This window comes from Peromyscus maniculatus, chromosome X (genome assembly GCF_049852395.1).
Source record: "Peromyscus maniculatus bairdii isolate BWxNUB_F1_BW_parent chromosome X, HU_Pman_BW_mat_3.1, whole genome shotgun sequence".
Lineage (NCBI taxonomy): Eukaryota > Metazoa > Chordata > Mammalia > Rodentia > Cricetidae > Peromyscus > Peromyscus maniculatus.
Window position 1 is genome coordinate 80,091,705 of NC_134875.1, and position 18,396 is coordinate 80,110,100.

The 18,396-nt window shown below is 42.7% G+C and overlaps 1 long non-coding RNA gene across 1 annotated transcript; it reads left to right on the forward strand.

The window, feature by feature from the left end:
- The first annotated feature begins 11,230 nt into the window (after nt 1-11,230).
- LOC121825688 (uncharacterized) lies at nt 11,231-17,755 on the forward strand. Its single transcript, XR_013047970.1, has 4 exons — nt 11,231-12,223; nt 12,954-13,114; nt 13,883-14,083; nt 15,708-17,755. It is a non-coding gene; the product is annotated as an uncharacterized LOC121825688 (long non-coding RNA).
- Nucleotides 17,756-18,396: the final 641 nt, after the last annotated feature.

Here is an 18,396-nt window from a genome sequence, read left to right on the forward strand (position 1 = left end):
GCTCGTGCTGAAGAGTGAGTATTTCCCTTCTAGGGGACTCAAGTTTTGTTCCTGTCACCCACATTGGCTCACATATGCCTACAACTCCAGCACCAGAGGATTTGATGCCCTCTTCTGGTGTCCACAGGCACCCACACACATGTGCATAGGCACATACATGTACATGTAATTTTTAAAAATAAAAAAAAAACTTTAAAAGGGTGCAGTCTGCATTAGAATACGTTTAAAAGAAACTATAGGCTATCTTGGATTACTTTAAAAGTATCCCAAGTAAGAGCTTGGTGTGGTGTAATTCCAGCCCTTGTAGGATTTAGAGTGAGGCCAGCCTGAAATGCATAGCAAGAACCTGTCTTAAATGAAAGAATGAACAAATTATCCAAAGTGCTGAACACAGTAACTTACACTTGCAATCTCAACACTTTGGGGTGGAGGCAAGAGGATCATGAGTTCGAGGCTAGCCTGGACTTCTTGAGACCTCGTCCCAACAATAAAATAAAGGTTTTTGATGTGTAGATTCATGAAGGAGAGAGAGAGAGAGAGAGAGAGAGAGAGAGAGAGAGAGAGAGAGAGAGAGAGAGAGAGAGAGAGAGAGAAAACTGATCTAGGTAGGGGGTCCTGGACCCATTCTGAGCTAAGGTGATTTTTTTAATGAATGGGTCCTGAGGCAAAGATGGGAAGAATTTTTTGCAGTCAGAAGGATCACTTCCAAAAAGGAGAAAAATAGTAACAAAAGAAAATGGAACAATTCTGTTAAAAACTAATTCTTGAAGATTTTAATAAGTGTCAAATGAAAAGTAGATGAAACAACTTCAATAAGCACACACTATAAAGGAGGTAGATGTTTATAATGAAATAAGTCACATTTTTTTACATATTTTTCTTTTATTGGACATAGATTCTTTTCTTATACAGCATATCCTAATTATAGTTTCCCCTCCCTGTACTCTTCCCAGTTCCTCCTCCCCTCTCCTCCTCTTTGGATCCACTCCCTTTCTGTCTCTCATTAGAAAAGAGCAGGCTTCTAAGAGATAGCAACCAAATATGACAAAATAAACTATAAAAACATAAGGCAAAAACTATCACATGGCAACCCAGCAGGAGGAAAAGAGTCCCAAGAGCAGGCACAAGAATCAGAGACCCACTTGTCCTCACAATCAGGATTCCCATAAAAATACTAAGCTAACAGCTGTAACATATATGCAGAGGACCTGGTGCAGACCCATGTAGGCCCTGTGATTGCTGCTTCAGTCTCTGTGAGCTCATATGCACCTTGCTTAGTTGACTCAGAGGGCCTGGTTCTCCTAGTGTCTTCCATCCCTTCTGGCTCTTAAACTCTTTCTGCCTCCTCTTCCATGGGATTCCCTGAGCTCTGAGGGGAGGGATTTGATGGAGACCTCCAATTTAGACTCTCTCTGTGTATGTCTGGCTGTGGGTCTCTGCATCCATTCCCATCTGCTGCTGGGAGGAAGCTAATCTGATGATGATTGGATATATACTCGTATAGCAGAATATCATTAGGAATTGTTTTATTGATTTTTTTCCTAGACCAGTAGTGTTGGTTTTACCCTAGGTCTCTGGGATATCTAGACTGTGGTTCATGGAGTGGGCCTTAAGTCAAATCAGACATTGGTTTGCTACTCCCACAAGTTCTGTGCCACCACTGCCCTAGCATATTATTCAGAAAGGACAGATTTCAGGTCAAAGGTTTTGTGGCTGGGTTGGTGCCCACATTTCTCTTTCAGTATCTTGAAGAGTACCTTCCTGTACCAAAGAGACTAGAATGTAGGGGTGAGGGCTCCATGTAGGCACCAGCTAGATTTCTCCATGTTTAATGAGTTGTTTGTGTGTTGTCCTCAGCAATGGGACCCTGGTGTCAGTTTTTGGAGAGCTAAGTTCTGTCTTAGCAACAGCTGTAGCCGCAATTTTCTCCGGTCCTACCCAGCCCCACCATCCTGTATTCCTTGGATCAAGCCTGCCCCATGTTCCCTCAGTCGCTTATAAAATAATCATTCAGAGGCTTAATATTAATTACCAATTACATGGACTATGGCAGGCTTCTTGCTAGTTAGCTCTTATAACTTAACCCATTTCTATTAATCTATAAGTTGCCATGTGGCCATGGCATTACCAGTCTGCTGGCATCTTGCTGCTCCTTCTGTGGTGGCTGGCATGTCTCTCCTCTCCTTTCTTCTCTCCATATAACTGCTTAGATTTCCCGCCTGCATCTAAGCTGCCTTGCTATAGGCCAATGCAGCTTTATTTATCAACCAATCAGAGCAACACATATTCACAACATACAGAAAGACATCCTATAGCAAACAGTCAGGGTTGTTTGGGGATTTCGACGGGACCCCCTTGGTCAACAACTCAATTGAATGCAACCTAGCCCTGCCACAGGAAGCCCCGCCTGGCTATGAGAGATGGCTAGTTGAGACTCTGTATCCCCCATTATTAGGAGTCCTCATAAGGATCACCCTCATAGATTCCAGGAAGTTTCCACTGCACTATATTTCAACACCACCCCTAAAAGTCCACACAATTCCAGCCATCTCTCCCTGCACTCTATCCCTCCTCCCCATCTTCCCACCACCTGATCCCCCATTCCTGTTCTGGTCCCATCCCCAGTCCACTAGTAAAAGCTATTCTATTTCCCCTTCCAGGGAGATCTCTGAGCACTCCCTAGACCCTCCTCTTTACCTAACCTCTCTGGGTCTACGGATTGTAGCTTGGTTATCATTTACTTAATGGCTAATATCCTCTTATAAGTGAATAAGTACCATATTTATCTTTCTGTGTCTGGGTTACCTCGCTCAGGATGATTTTTTTTCTAGTTCCATCAATTTGCCTACAAATTTCATGATGTCATTTTTTAAATAGCTGAGTAATACTCCACTGTGTAAATGTACCACATTTTCTTTATCCATTCTTCTGTTGAGGGACAGCTAGGTTGTTTCTAGTTTCTGGTCATTATGAATATAGCTGCTATGAACACAGTTGAGAAAGTTTCTTTGTGGTAGGATAGAGAGTCCTTTGGGTATATGCCCAAGAGTGGTATAGCTGGATCTTGAGGTAGATCAATTCCCAATTTTCTGAGGAACCACCATATTGATTTCCATAGTGGTTGTACAAGTTTGCACTCCCACCAGCGGTGGAGGAGTGTTTCCCTTGCTCCACATCTTCATCAGGATGAACTGTCACTTGTGTAATTAATCTTAGCCATTCTGCCAAGTGTAAGCTGGAATCTCAAAGTAGTTTTGATTTGCATTTCCCTGTTATTTTAGGATATTGAGCATTTCTTATGTGTTTCTCAGCCATCTGAGATTCCTCTATTGAGAATTCTCTGTTTAGATCTGTTCCCCATTTAACAATTTTTAAAAATAATTTATTATTTTTATTTTATGTACATTGATTTTTCTGGAATTACAGACAGTTGTGAACTGCCATGTGGGTGCTTGGAATTGAACCCAGGTCCTCTGGAAGAGCAGCCAGTACTCTTAACCACTGAGCCATGCCCCATTTTTAAATTGGATATTTATTTATTTATTTACTTATTTATTTATTTATTTATTTTTTAAATTACACTAATGATATTAATCACATTTGTGGCATTCATAGATTACATTCGCAGTATTCATTCAAATATATATATATATATATATATATTTATTTAATTTTAAATGTTGAATGTCATTTCTTTTTTTTTTTCTTTTTTTTGGTTTTTTGAGACAGGGTTTCTCTTGTGTAGCTTTGTGCCTTTCCTGGAACTCACTTGGTAGCCCAGGCTGGCCTCAAACTCACAGAGATCCGCCTGCCTCTGCCTCCCAAGTGCTGGAATGTCATTTCTTGAAGGGGGTAGGAGGTCTTAATTACAGGCTTACAGCACAATGGGAGGACCCCGGAGGGCAGAAGTTCGCTACTGATGTTTTACAATCTTGCATCTAAGCTGTTAATGCCCTTATTTTTTTATATATATAAATCCAGTTTCTTGAGTTCTTTATATAGTTTGGATATTAGCCGTCTATGAGATGTGGAGTTGTTAAAAATCTTTTCCCATTATGTAGGTTGCAGCTTTGTCTGATTGACAGTGTCCTTTGCCTTACAAAAGCTTTTCAGTTTTGTGAGGTCCCATATATTAATTGTTGATCTTAGTGCCTGCAATATTGGTGTTCTGTTCAGGAAGTTGTCTCCTGTGCCAATGCATTCCTACTTCTCTTCTATTAGGTTCAGTGTAACTGGTTTTATGTTGAAGTCTTTAATCCACTTGGACTTGAGTTTTGTGCAGGGTAGATCTATTTGTATTCTTCTACGTGTAGCAATCCAGTTTGACCAGCACCATTTGTTGGAGATGCTTGCTTTTTTCCAGTATGTATTTCTGGCTTCTTTATCAGAAATCAGGTGTCTATTTGTGTGTGGATTTATATCTGGATCTTCAATTCAATTGTGTTGATCAATGTGTCTGTTTTTATGCCACAGTCTTGCAGTTTTTATTACTATAGTCCTGAAGTATAACTTGAAATTGGGAAGGTTGAGACCTCTAGCAGTCATTTTATTTTTCAGGATTGTTTTAGCTATCCTGCAATTTTTGCTTTTCCATATGAAGTTGAGAATTTTCCTTTCAAGATCTGTAAGGAGTATTGTTGGAATTTTGATGGGGATTGTATTGAATCTGTAGATTGCTTTTGATAGAATGGCCATTTTTACTATGTTGATCCTACCTATCAAAGAGCATGGGAGATCTTTCTATCTTCTGATATCTTCTTCAATTTCTTTCTTTAAAGACTTGATGTTCTTGGCATACAGGTCATTCACTTGCTTGGTTAGAATTACCCCAAGATTGCTGTGGATATCGCTCTATATAAATAAAACATTGATGGCCAGTGACCAGACAGGAAGTATAGGCGGGACAAGGAGAGAGGAGAATTGGGGAAACAGGAAGAAGGAGGGAGAGACACTGCAGCCACCACCAGGACAGGCAGCATGTAAAGACGCCAGTAAGCCACCAGCCACGTGGCAAGGTATAGATTTATAGAAATAGGTTAATTTAAGATATAAGAACAGTTAGCAAGAAGCCTGCCATGGCCATACAGCTTATAAGTAATATAAGCGTCTGAGTATTTTATACGTGCATTGTGGGACTGCAGGGCTTGGTGGAACCTGGAGAGAAGCCCTCCAGCAACACAAGATAGTTTATATTATTTGTGGCTATTGTGAGGGGTGTTGTTTCTCTGATTTCTTTCTCAACCCATTTGTCATTTGCATGTAGAGGACTACTGATTTTTTTTTGAGTTAATCTTATATCCAGCCACTTTACTGAAAATGTTTATCAGCTGTAGGAGTTCCTGGTGGTATTTTTGGGGTTTCTTATGTATACTAACATATCATCTGCAAATAAAGATACTTTGACTTCTTCCTTTCCAATTTGTATCCCCTTGATCTCCTTCTGTTGTCTTACTGCTCTGGCTTCAAGTACTGTATTGGGTAGATATGGAAAGAGTAGATAACCTTGCCTTGTTCCTGATTTTAGCAGAGTTGTTTTGAGTTTCTCTCCACTTAATTTGATGTTGGCTATAGGCTTGCTGTAAATTGCTTTTATTATGTTGACACATGCCCCTCATATCCCTAATCTTTCCAGGACTTTTATCATGAAGGACTCTTGGATTTTGTCAAAGGCCTTTTCTGCATGTAGTGAAATGATTTTTTTTTTCAGGTTGTTTATATGGTGGAATACATTGACAGATTTTCACTTGTTGAACCATCATATGTTGCATCTCTGGGATGAAGTCAACTTGATCATGATGGATGATCTTTTTGATGTGTTATTGGATTTGCTTTGCAAGTATTTTATTGAGTAGTTTTCCACCAACGTTCATGGGGTGTCTTAGTTAGATCTGCTGCAGAGGCTATGGAGGGGTGATGTTTACTGGTTTGCTTCCCTTGGCTTGTTCAGCCTGCTTTCTTACAGAACCCAGGACCACCAGTCCAGGGATGGCACCACCCACCATGGGTTGGGCCCTCGCCCATTGATCACTAAATGAGAAAATGCCTTATAGCTGGATCTCAAGGAGGCATTTCCTCAGCTGAGGCTCCTTTCTCTGATGACTCTAGCTTGTGTCAAGTTGACACACAAAACCAGCCAGTACATGGGAGAACTTGGTCTGTAATTCTCTTTCTTTGTTGAGTCTTTATGTGGTTTGGGTACCAGGGTAATTGTGGCCTCTGAAAATGAATTGGGCAATGGTTTTTCTGTTTCTATTTTGTGGAATAATTTGAGAAGTATCAGCATGAACTCTTCTATGAAAGTCTGATAGAATTCTGTGCTAAAAACACCTGGCCTCAAGCTTTTATTGTTTGGGAGACTTTTAATGACTGCTTCTATTTCACTAGGGGTTAAAGGTCTGTTTACATTGCCTATCTGATCTTGATTTAACTTTGGTAAGTGGTATCTATTGAGAAAATTACCTATTTATTTCAGATTTTCCAATTTGATGGAGTACAGGTTTTTAAAGTATGTGATTATGATTCTCTGGATTTCCTCTGTGTCTGTTATATCTCCCTTTAAGTTTCTGATTTTATTAATTTGGATATTCTTTCTCTGCCTCTTAGTTTCAATAAGTATTTGTCTATGTTGGTGATTTTCTCAAGAACCAACTCTTTGTTTCATTAATTGTTTGTTCTTTGTTTCTATTTTATTGATTTCAGCCCTCAGTTTCATTATTTCTTGCTGTTTACTCCTCTTGAGTGTAATTACTTCCTTTTGTTCTAGAATTTTCAGGTGTGCTGTTAAGTTGCTAGTATGAGATATCTCTAAATTTTTTAGGTAGGCACTTAGTGCTATGAAATTCATTGTGTCCCATAAATTTGGGTATGTTGTACATTCATTTTCATCGAATTCTAGGAAGTTTTAAATTTCTTTCTTGACCCATTTTTTTTTTCATTCAGTAGAGAGTTTTTCGGCTCCATAAATTTTTGAGCTTTCTGTTGTTTCTGTTGTTGATGATGTCCAGCTTTAATCTGTGGTGGTCTGACAGGATGCAAGGAGTTATTTCAATTTTCTTATATATGTTGAGATTTGCTTTATATACCAAGTACATGGTCAAATTTAGAGAGGGTTCCATGAGGTGCTGCAAAGAAGGCATATTCTTTTGTGTTTGGGTGAAATGTTCTGTAGATATCGGTTAGGGCCATTTGGTTTATAATGTCTGCTATAAACCAGGCATTAAACTGTTAGCTCTATTATTTCTCTGTTTAGTTTTTTGTCTGGATGAACTTTCCATTGGTGAGAGTGAGGTACGGGAGTCTCCTATTATCAAGGTGTGAGGTCAGTATGTGATTTAAGCTGTAGTAGTGTTTGTTTCTTTTACAAAAGTGGGTATCCTTGTGTTTGGGGCATAGATGTTAAAAATTGAAATGTCATCTTGGTGGATTTTTCCTTTGATGAGTATGAAGTGTCCTTCCCCATCTCTTTTGATTAATTGTGGTTTGAAGTCTATTTGATTAGACATTAGAATAGTTAGACCAGCTTGCTTTTGGGGCCTTCTTTGCTTGGAATATCTTTTTCTAACACTTTATTCTGAGGTAATGCCTATCCTTGATGTTGAGGCGTGTGTTTTGGATGCAGCAGAAAGTTGGATCCTGTTTTTGAATCCATTTTGTTAGCCTGTGTCTTTTTATTGGGGAATTGAGACCATTGATATTGAGAAGTATCAATGACCAATGATTGTTGATTCCTGTTATTTTGTTATTGGTGGTGGTGTGTGTATGAGTGTGTGAGTGTGTGTGGGGGCATGCACACACTTCCCTTCTTTTGGTTTTGCTGGTGTGAGATTATTTATTTTCTGTGTTTTTGTGGCTGTAGTTAACCTCCTTATGTTGAAATTTCCTTCTAGTACTTTCTATAGGGCTGGATTTTTAGATAGATGTTGTTTAAATTTGACTTTATCATGGAATATCTTAGTTTCTCCATTTATGGAGATTGAAAGTTTTGCTGAGTATAGTAGTCTGGGCTGGTATTTGTGGTCTCTTAGAGTCTGTAGCATGTCTGTCCAGGCTCTTTTGTCTTTTAGAGTCTCCATTCAGAAGAAGTCAGGTGTGATTCTGATAGCTCTGCCTTTATATTTTACTTATTTTTTCCCCTTGCAGCTTTTACTATTCTTTCTTTGTTCTGTATGTTTAGTGCTTTGATTATTATGCATCAAGGGGACTTTCTTTTCTGGTCCGATCTATTTGGTGTTCTATAAGATTCTTGTACCTTTATAGGCATGTTCTTCTTTAGGTTAGGAAAATTTTCTTTTAAGATTTTGTTGAAAACATTTTTCTGGGCCATTGAGCTGGGATTATTCTCCTCCCTCTATTCCTATTATTCTTCGGTTTGGTCTTTTCATAATGTCCCAGATTTCTCAGATGTTTTGTGCCAGGAGTGTTTTAGATTTGACATTTTCTGTGACTGTTGTATCTATTTCTTCTACCACATCTCAATGTCTGAGAGTCTCTCTTTCATCTCTCCTATTCTGTTGGTGAAGCTTGCCTCTGCAGTTCCTGTTCAAATTCCTAAAATTTTCATTTCCAGAATCCCCTCATTTTGGATTTTATTTATTGCTTCTTTTTCCAGTTTCAGGTCTTGAACAGTTTTATTCATTACCTTATACTGTTTGTGGGTGTTTTTTTTTTTTATTTCTTTAAGAGATTCATTTCCTCTTTAAGGACCTCTATCATCTTCATAAAGTTGGTTTTAAGGTCATTTTCTCGTGTTTCAGCTGTGTTGGAAAATTCAGGGCTTGTGTAGTAGGATGATGACTGGGCTCACTCCAGTGGAGACACATTGCCCTGGCTGTTGTTGATTGTGTTCTTACGCTGACATCTAGGCATCTGGGTGTAGGATGAATATAGGTCTAGGTGTTGATTTCTGGCTTTGTCTTCATTGGGTGGGTGTTTTGTTCCTCGGTTTCTGTTTCCTCTCTGGATTTTCAGAGAGAGAATGATGGTTGTGTGTTGCCTGTTTTTCTGGCCTGTTCAGCAGGTGTGTTCACAGGGAATGCCTGCTGGTGTTGGAGGCTGGGATAACGGGATGAGTTGGGGGAAGGAAAGTTGGAGGACAAAGTCTTTGTGATCTGTTGGGGATGGGGTCAGAGAGGAAGGAGAGATCATAGTGGCTTTCCTGTTACAGAGCGGGGGGAGGGGGGGATGAGACTGGAGAGGTGTGGGTCTGCCCTCAGCCTACTTATTGCTCTGGGAAGAGCTGCACTTGGGTTAGCAGGGGGCACCTGGTAGAGTTGGGGTCTGGAACAAATCAAGAGTGGGGGAGGGAGGTTAGGAAGGGACGATCTGTGGGCTCCATGGGAGATGTGGGCAAGTATGAGGGAAGGCTGCCATGGATGTTCTGTTGTAGTACTTGGGACAAGACTGAGGAAATGGGTCTGGTAGAAGAGAGAGAGAGAGAGAGAGAGAGAGAGAGAGAGAGAGAGAGAGAGAGAGAGAGAGAGAGAAGGTCTGCGGGCAGCCTCCTTGGTTTTCTGGCAGGAGTGGCCCATGGTTTAGTGGGGATGCCCGCTAGGGTTGGGGGCTGGGATGCAGGGATGAGTATGGGGAGTGAGGTTAGGAGGGGATGGTCTGTGGGATCTACAGGAGATACGGGCAGGAGAGGAGAGAAGGCCGGAGCTGGTGTTCTGTTACAGTGCTGGGGGATTGGGACTGGGAGAACAGAGAACAAGTCACCCATTCAGCAGGCTTTTGTATTCTTTGTTCTTCATTTTTTTTTTTTTTTTTTTTTTTGTATTTTGAGACAGGATTTATCTCTGTAACTCTGGCTGTCCTGGATCTCCCTCTGTAAACCAGGCTGGCCTCGAACTCAGGGAGATCCACCTGCCTCTGTCTCCAGAGTGCTGGGATTAAAGGCATGAGCCACCGCCACTAGGCCAGTCCTTTAGCATTCTTTTTTGTCTTTGTTTTTCGATACAGGGTTTCTCTGCGTAACATCTGTGGCTGTCCTGGAACTCACTTGTAGCCCAGGCTGGCCTTGAACTCACAGAGATCCACCTGCCTCTACTTCCTGAGTGCTGGGATTAAAGGTGTGGTAACCTGGCTTCTGCTTTCCACTTTTAATTTCGCTCTTCTAATTGATTTATTAAGGATGGGTGGTGACCCCCAAATTCAATAACACAACCACAGTTGTCAGACCTGAAGCTCTAACTTTATGAAGTTCAGAGATTGAAGAACCCCATTGTCCCATTTGGAGCTTTTTTTGAGATTAAACTGACTGATGCTTCTATTTAAGAAATATTTCTTTTAAAATACTTATTATTGTGTGTGTGTGTGTGTGTGTGTGTGTGTGTGTGTGTGTGTGTGTGTGTGTATGCTGTGTATACAGCACTTATGTGGAGATCGGAGTATAATTATAGTTTGGGAAGTCAGTTCTCCTCTACCTTACATGGGTCCTGGGGATTGAACTCAGGTCATCAGGTGTTTGAGGCAAGCCCCTTACTCACTGAGCCAGCCATTTGCTGCCCCTATTTTAAGTAATGTTTCTATGAAGCATTTCAGTCAGCAGAACATTCATGAAAGTATTTTCACAATCTTGTGGAGTAAGAGGTGCCACTATTTCTGGACTCAGATCCTCTAGAACTGACTACTTTCAATTTATGGATTTGGTGATTATGCAAAATGGGATATATTTCAGCCCAGTGAAAACCCTCACTGTAGACTAATTGCTAAATGGTCTTATTAATAAAAAACTCGGAGCCAGAAATTGGGGTTAAAGCCTGAGAGAGATCAGAGGAATAGGAAAAGCCATAGCTAACCTCACCTCACCAACTCTGCAGCTTACAAAGCGAGCTACTTCCTGTCTGCCCACACCTATATGCCTTTCTGTTCTGTTCTCTCATTTCTCTCTCTGCCTAGCTACATCACTTCCTCTTCCTGCCCAGCTCTGTCACAGACCTCCAGATCTCTATGGTTAGTTCTGAGATTAAAGGCATGTATCACCATACCTGGCTCTGTTCCCAGTGTGGCCTTGAACTCACAGAGATCCAGACAGATCCTTGCCTCCCAAGTGATAGGATTAAAGGCATGTGCTACCATTGCCTGTGTTCTATGTTAATATAGTGGTTGGCTTTTTCCTCTGATCCTCAGGTAAATTTTATCGGGAGACACAGTATATTGGGGGGGGGGACACAATACATCACCACACCTTCACTAGGACCCAGCCTTAGGCTAGTGCTGGGCTGGAGGAATGGGATTAGAAGAAAATGCACATTACAAACAGAACCCATCAGGCTCAGTGGCAGATGCCAGTAAAGCCAGCTACTCTGGAAGCTGAGGTCAGAGTATTTCAAATTTAGGACCTGCCTGTCCTACAGAGTAAGTGCAAAGGAAACCTGGGCAACTTAGTGAGAACATGCCTCAAAGTTTTCAAAAAGCAGGGAGGCTATGGATGTAGCATGCATCCTGCATGAGGTTCCCTAGGTTCAGTCCCCAGTACTGAGGGTGATGGGGCCAAAAGAACACAAACCTTCATTGGATTCAGGGCATCATTTAGAAAGGGCTGATAAAGTGCATCTATTCCCAAGAGACCCTGAAGCTGAATGATGGAAAGTATGCAGCATGGTCCAGCACTTGGAAAATGTTCAGCCCTCATTCCACATTCCTTCTTTCTTACTTAATAGCTCCCAAGACTGAAGCAAACAAAACAATTGATATGGAAAGGACATGGAAAAACAACCCAGTAACCTCAGTATTCAAGAGAGTTGCTAGGTCAAAGCCAGCCTGGGCTAGAAAACAAGGCCCTGTCATAAATGAAGAAAGGAAGGAAAGGAAGGAAGAAAGATAGGCAAGTCTTTTTTTTTTCTTTGCATGCATAGGCATTGGACCCCAGGGCCTTGTACATGCCAGATAATCACTGAGTTCTACTCTCAACCAACAAAAGAACAATCTGACCTCCACTCTAAGTGAAGCTGGGAACGGGGCTCGAAACAGCCTGCTGGTCTCGATTCCTGGAGGAAGGAGAAGGTGTTGCTGAAAAAACTGTCTCACCAGTGCCCCCACTCCATGACCCTCCACTCAGGAAGCGGCAAAGCATGCATAGCACTGTTACCCCACCCAGTTCTTCATTTCCCCAACAAGTCAGAAATGTTTTCTCCATTGTGGTCAGGTTTCCCTGAGAAGGCTCAGGAAGAACTGCAAGGGGGAAGGACAGCCAAGGACATCAAAGGTTCCTGTTATAGACCATGTGGTAAGCCTAGATGATTTGTATATATTATCTCCAGTGAGCCTTATCGCAAGTGTAAGAAACAGTTTTATTTCCATTTTACATATATGGAAACAGATCCAAAGGGATCCAACACCTAGTAGTAGAGATAAGAAAATCCAGGTGTATTTTCTTTGGGGGAGATGTGCTGGAGATTGAACTCAGGGCATCACACATGATAGACAAGAGCTCCATCATGGCATTCCACCCACAGGCAACCCAGTTACTCTGAATCTTGATTTGAAGTGAGTCCTTGACCAAACTGCTAGACCACCTCAGTTTACTTCAAAAACCTTGTGTTGCTCTTCCGTCCTCACTCCTGCTTTTCTCCTCCTTTCTATTTCCTGAGGCCAGCAGGATAGCATAGTAGGTGAACCCTCCATCTTGAGTGTCAGACTGTGTAAGCGCAGCACCACGCCATCTTAGGAGTTGGAGGATATGAACGGCAGGAGCTGCTATGACATTAAAACTGTGCCTGGCACATAATAAATGTCATTGTTTACAATGTATTTATTTATCTATTTACTTACTTGTTTGTTTATTGTGTGTCTGGCATTCATGTGTTGATAAAGAGCAGACTTTATGAGCTGATGCTCTGCTTCCACCATGTGGGTCCCAGGGGGTCAGGCTTGGTGGCAAGTGCCTATACCTGCTGAGCCATCTCTCAGACTCTCAATTTACAATTCCCCGGCTTCAGTTATGCTTCTTCTTCCAGGTTCTTTAAATGATGCCGTGTCTTTTCTTATGGGCGGGAAGGCATGAAGAGCACTTCCTACTCTTCTAGAGGGACTGGATTGCATTCTCCACACTCAAGTCCAGCAGCTCCCAACCACCAGAGAGATCTGATGCCTCTGGCCGCTTGGCCCCTGTACTCATGTGCGTATCCTCAGGCATGGACACGTAATTAAAAATAGTAAAGATAAATCTTTAAAAATGACACGCTGCTTTTTGCACCTAAGAACAGGTGAAGTATGAACGAAGCTTGGCTTCCGGTGGGTCCCTCTGAAGCAAGCAGCTCTAATGTTGCTTATCTTTCTGTGATACTGAGTCCCTCTTATTCTCTCTGGGCTTTAGAAGACCTGTCTGTCAGAAACAGGGCAACCACACTGTCAGCCCTGGGTGGGTAAACAAACAGTAAGGGAGTGGAGGCCTGGGGAAAGTGGGAAGATGCTCATTGGTATAATGCATTCACTGGGTATCTTAAGCTCCATACACTTTTGTAAGCGCCTTACCTTTAAATCGTGTCCTAACACCGTGAAGTAGATGCTATTGTTATCTAGGTTTGTAACAAACGTTAAAACTGAGGGTAGGGAGGTTAAAGTCACTTGTTGAATGCCATATAGCCATGCCATATGGCGGGGGTGGGGGAGTGCAATTTAGAGACCTGGAGTCTGGTGTCAGTGATTGCTAGTGATAAAGTCATTATCTGTAGAATGTTGAGGCTTGATACAAAAGAGGAAGTATCATCCTGGCAAGGATGAACTCAAGTTGAAACATTAATCTTTGGTGGGGTGTGACTCAATGGTAGACCATTGGCCTGGCATGCTTGAGGCTGGCTTCCATTTCCAGCACTGCAATAAAGGAGGCAACATTTCTCCCTTCCCCTCCCCGCCTTCTTGTCTTTCTTTTGTCCTCGGTATCCAGAGCTTGAGAAGTCTTCCAAAAGCCCAACTCCCTTCAATCTCCCCACCCCCAACACTGGGGTCCAGAGAAGAAAGAAAAGCTCTCCGGTTGAGAGGAGCCCCTCATCTTGCCTTTCTGCTCAGTCTCCTGCAGTGACACCGAGGAACAAGTCGCCTTTGTGTCTGCTGTCATTTTCCTGTGGGCCTACCTGTAATGGGGAAGGTAATGGACCATTTATTCGGGCTGTAACTTGACATTAGTCGGCAGGTGATGACATCTCTGTGGACTGATCTATTAGTTCTCTGAGAGGAATGGGACACTATGGAATGTGGCTCGAACACTGGCAACCTGCGCCACATCTCAGGCTGGTGTGTGTGACCCTGATGACCCTGAATGTGAATATCAATGGTGGCTGTGTGCGTGTGGGGCTGGGTGTTGAGGGAGAAGTGTGGGCGGAGGCCTTTGCTTGCCTTGTGTTCCCTAACGGGAAGTGTACTTCTGTTTATACTTGGGCCGGTGTGAGACATTTGCACATGGCTGCGTAAAATCAAGAGTTTAGCTTTAGGTTTAAGGTGTTTGTAAGTCTATGAATTTAGGGAAGTCTCTGCGAATCTGAATGAAAAATAGACATGGTAGTTACAAAGTTGACAGCAGGAGACTGAGCAGAAAGGTAAGATGAGGGGCTCCTCTTTCTTCTCTGGACCCTAGAATTGGGGATGGGGAGATTGAAGGGAGTTGGACTTTTAAAATTCAAGGTCTCCCTGAATCCTTGAACAGAGTCTTGCTATGTGGCCCTAACTGTCCTGAAACTCTGTGTAGACCAGGCTGTCCCTCCTGCCTTTGCCTCCTTGAGAGCTGAGATCACAGAACACCCAGCTCAAGCTCATTTCATTTTTATATGAAGTGTTTCTTTTAGCCTAGCAGCCTGAGGGAGACAGAGATGCCAGACATGGGATGAACTGGCCTTACAGCATTTCTCTGTGTAAATGAGGGGAATGCAGTTCGCTTGAACTTAGCTCCTGTGTGTGTGTGTGTGTGTGTGTGTGTGTGTGTGTGTGTGTGCCACAAGACATTTATGGGGCTTACAGGGTGAATTTCAAGAGTTAGTTCTCTCCTTCCACCGTGTTGGGGCAGTTTCTCCTGTTGGTGCTGGGCTGGGCGGATCAGGTAAGCTCGTCCGTAAGTTTCAGGTCATTCTCCCATCCACTTCTGGTCTACCCATAGACTTCTGAGATTGCGGATGCGCACCACTGCATCAGACCTTTGAATGTGGCTTCCAGGGACTGAACTCAGGTTGTCAGGGTTGCGCTGTGAGCTCAGCTCTGTGGTTTCTGCTTAGCAAAACTTTGCCTCTCTGTCTAGGAAGGTCCTGAGACTTTGCTATTTGTCAGGCACACATGCATGCATGCATGCTCTCACATGTGCGTGCATGAATGTGTGTGCTCATCATTTACAGGTGACAGTTGAGAAACACATTGTTACTCAGTGCACTTGATGCTATAGAGAGGAACTCCAGGGTCTACCCTGGCCTCAGAGCTTCCTAGCCACAGCTTTCCCTCAGGACAGCTTGTAGGAGCCTCTGCAAAACAAACAAGGCTAAAACAGAAAACGGTCAGCAATGACGTACAGTTAGGACAGCAGACACAGGACAAATAACTAGCTGGGAAGAAACGACATTCGGACAGAGGTGGGTTTGGTTCTAGCTGTTGCTGCAAAGGCACTGAATCACTGAATGTAGCTCTGGCTGAATTATTCATTACCTGTGGGTCCCTGCTTTTATACCTGTGAAAACACAAGGTTGAGCTAGATCAGTCTATTTCAAACTTTTCTTTCATTTGTTTTTTAGCTGAAGCAACCAAAAATGAAGTCTCTGGAGTCTGGTGTGTAATCCCAGTGAGTTTGGAGGCTAAAACAGAAGGATTGCAATGGATTCCAGGGCAGCTTGTGCTGTTGGGTCTAACTCTGTCTCAAAATACAAAAAAGCAAGGGCTGGAGAAATGGCTGGACAGCTAAAGTGCCTGCCAGGCAAGTGTGAGGCCCTGCACTTGGACACCAAACATTGATGGAATCCTGGATCCTGATCACTCGCCAGACAACCTTGCTAAATGGTGAGCTCCCAGTTCAATGAGACTATGTCTCACTAATCAGGTAGAAAGGGGAGCTGGAGAGATGGCTCAGCAGTGAAGAGCACGTGTTGCTCTTGCAGAGGACGCAGGTTTGACTTCCAGTATCCACATGATGGCTCACAAATGACTGTAATTCCCATCTAAGGGGTATCCAATGCCCTCTTCTGGCCTCCCATGCACTTACGGATATGCAGTCAAAACACTCATATACATAGAATCTTACAAAAATGATGTGCAGATGCATCAAAGAAGACACATTGATCTCTGGCCTCCATGTGCATGTGCGCACACGTCAATGTTTGCCGCAACACATCTTCATGAACACACACACACACACACACACACACACACACACACACACACACACCACACCACAAACAAAACAAATGTCCATTTTAGCAGGTAAGCCAAAGCTCTAAATGTATTCTTTATCCTAAACATGTGTCTAAACTTTGCATTCTCTTTCATGACATATCTGTATTTGTTTCAATAATGAAATATTTTTTAAATTTCTTATATTAGAGTAAAATTGACATTTCAAGAAAGCATATTGCGTTCATCCTGTGGCATCACAAAACCCCTTGGCCCCCTGCCATTGATCCCAAGGTGTATATGTGCCCCAGTTTAAAAGTCCAGGAAGCGACGACTAAGATTCTTTTCAGCACTAACACTCTCCTCTGATGTTCTGGGAATGCCTGTGCTATCCTTGGTAATTGCTCCACAGGGTGCTGGAGGAAGTTATATATTGGGACAAGATCTCATGTATGCAAGACTGGTCTTGAACTCATGATCCTCCTGACTCAGCTTCCCTGGAGCTAGGAATACCAGCATGAATCACCATGCCTAGCTCTTTTTACTATTTTTGCTGTGCTGAGGATTGAACCCACAGCCTTGTGCACATACCTAAACACTCTACTACTGAGCTGCACCTACTACCATTAGATTTCATTTTCTAACTAATTATGTAAAAAGAAAGGAACTCCAAAGTCATGTATAGTGGTATAACTCCGAAATCCCAGCACTGGAGAAGTGGTCAGGAGGATCATGAGTTCAAAACTAGCCTGGGCTACATAGTAAGACTTTGATTCAACCAAACCAAATAATAACAAGATATCTTCTCATAATTATAGGAACAGTGGCTTTATTTCTAGAAGAGGCATTTTCAGTGTGTCTTTGCTGCCCTTTGAAGTATAGAGCTCAGCTATTTTCTAAGCACCCTCTCTGAAAGGGCAAGTAGGACTGGTATGGGAATCCATATGCCGCCTCAAGTAGCTCACATATAACAGGAGAGGTACAGAGTTTGACCAGCTTAAAGTGATCAGTTATTGGTGCTGCAGAAGGTAGAGAAGCAGGAGCCTGATATGTTTCCTCGAGGATGTGTAAGTCGGGTTGCACACAGACTTCAAATCCTCATGCTCCAGCCTCCGAGCTGGGTCTGCACATGCACACCACTATCTGGCCTCCCCCGACTGCTACATTGCACATGGAGCCTGGGGCATCACGCCAGCTAGGTAACCACACCTCCAGCCCTCTTTATACTCAACTGCCCCTCTCTCTTTTAGGGAGTAGAAAATCCCTGCAACAAAGTATAACAACCCTTAAAAGGGGATTTGGGGGGAAAGAATGGAGGGAATAAATTTTTTTTTTTTCTGAGACAGGGTTTCTTTGTGTAACAGCCCTGGCTGTCTTGATTTCCCCTGCCTCTGCCTCCCCAGTGCTGGAATTAAAATCGTGTGCCACCACGCCTGGTTAAAATAAAGTATCTTAATGACCCTATATGTTGTCATCTGATCTATTCTGGAGGATGTTTTTCTGTATGCTGTGAATATATGTTGTTCCCATAAATAAGTTGCTTTGGCCTATGGCAGGGCAATTTAGAGGCAGGCAGGAAATCCAAGGAGACAGGAAAGAGAAAGGTGGAGTCTGGAGATAGACAACAGCCTGTCACCCAAGGAACAACATGCCAGTAGACCAGTAAGCCTCGGAATACGTGGCAAAACATAGATTAATAGAAATGGGTTAATTTAAGATATACGAGCTAGCTAGCAAGAGGCCTGCCATAGACCATACAGTTTGTGAATAATAAAAGCCTCTGTGTGTTTACTTGGGTCCAAGCAGCTATGGGACCGTGAGTGAGAGAGATTTGTTTGGACCATGGGTTGGGGGTGTGGTGGGTGGGACCTGAGAAACTTTCTATTACAGATCTAGTCTGTGACTGGATGCAGACTATGTAAGTGGTTTAGATTTCTGGTGTTCTGGGAGCACGCTGTTTCCTCTAAGTCATTGGTAGATGCGCATTTTTCCAGGCATGATGGGGCACCCCTATGATATCAGCACTAGGGAAGCTGAGCCAGGAGGATTTCAAGTTTGAAGCTAGCCTGAGCTACACAGCATGACCCTCTATAAAAA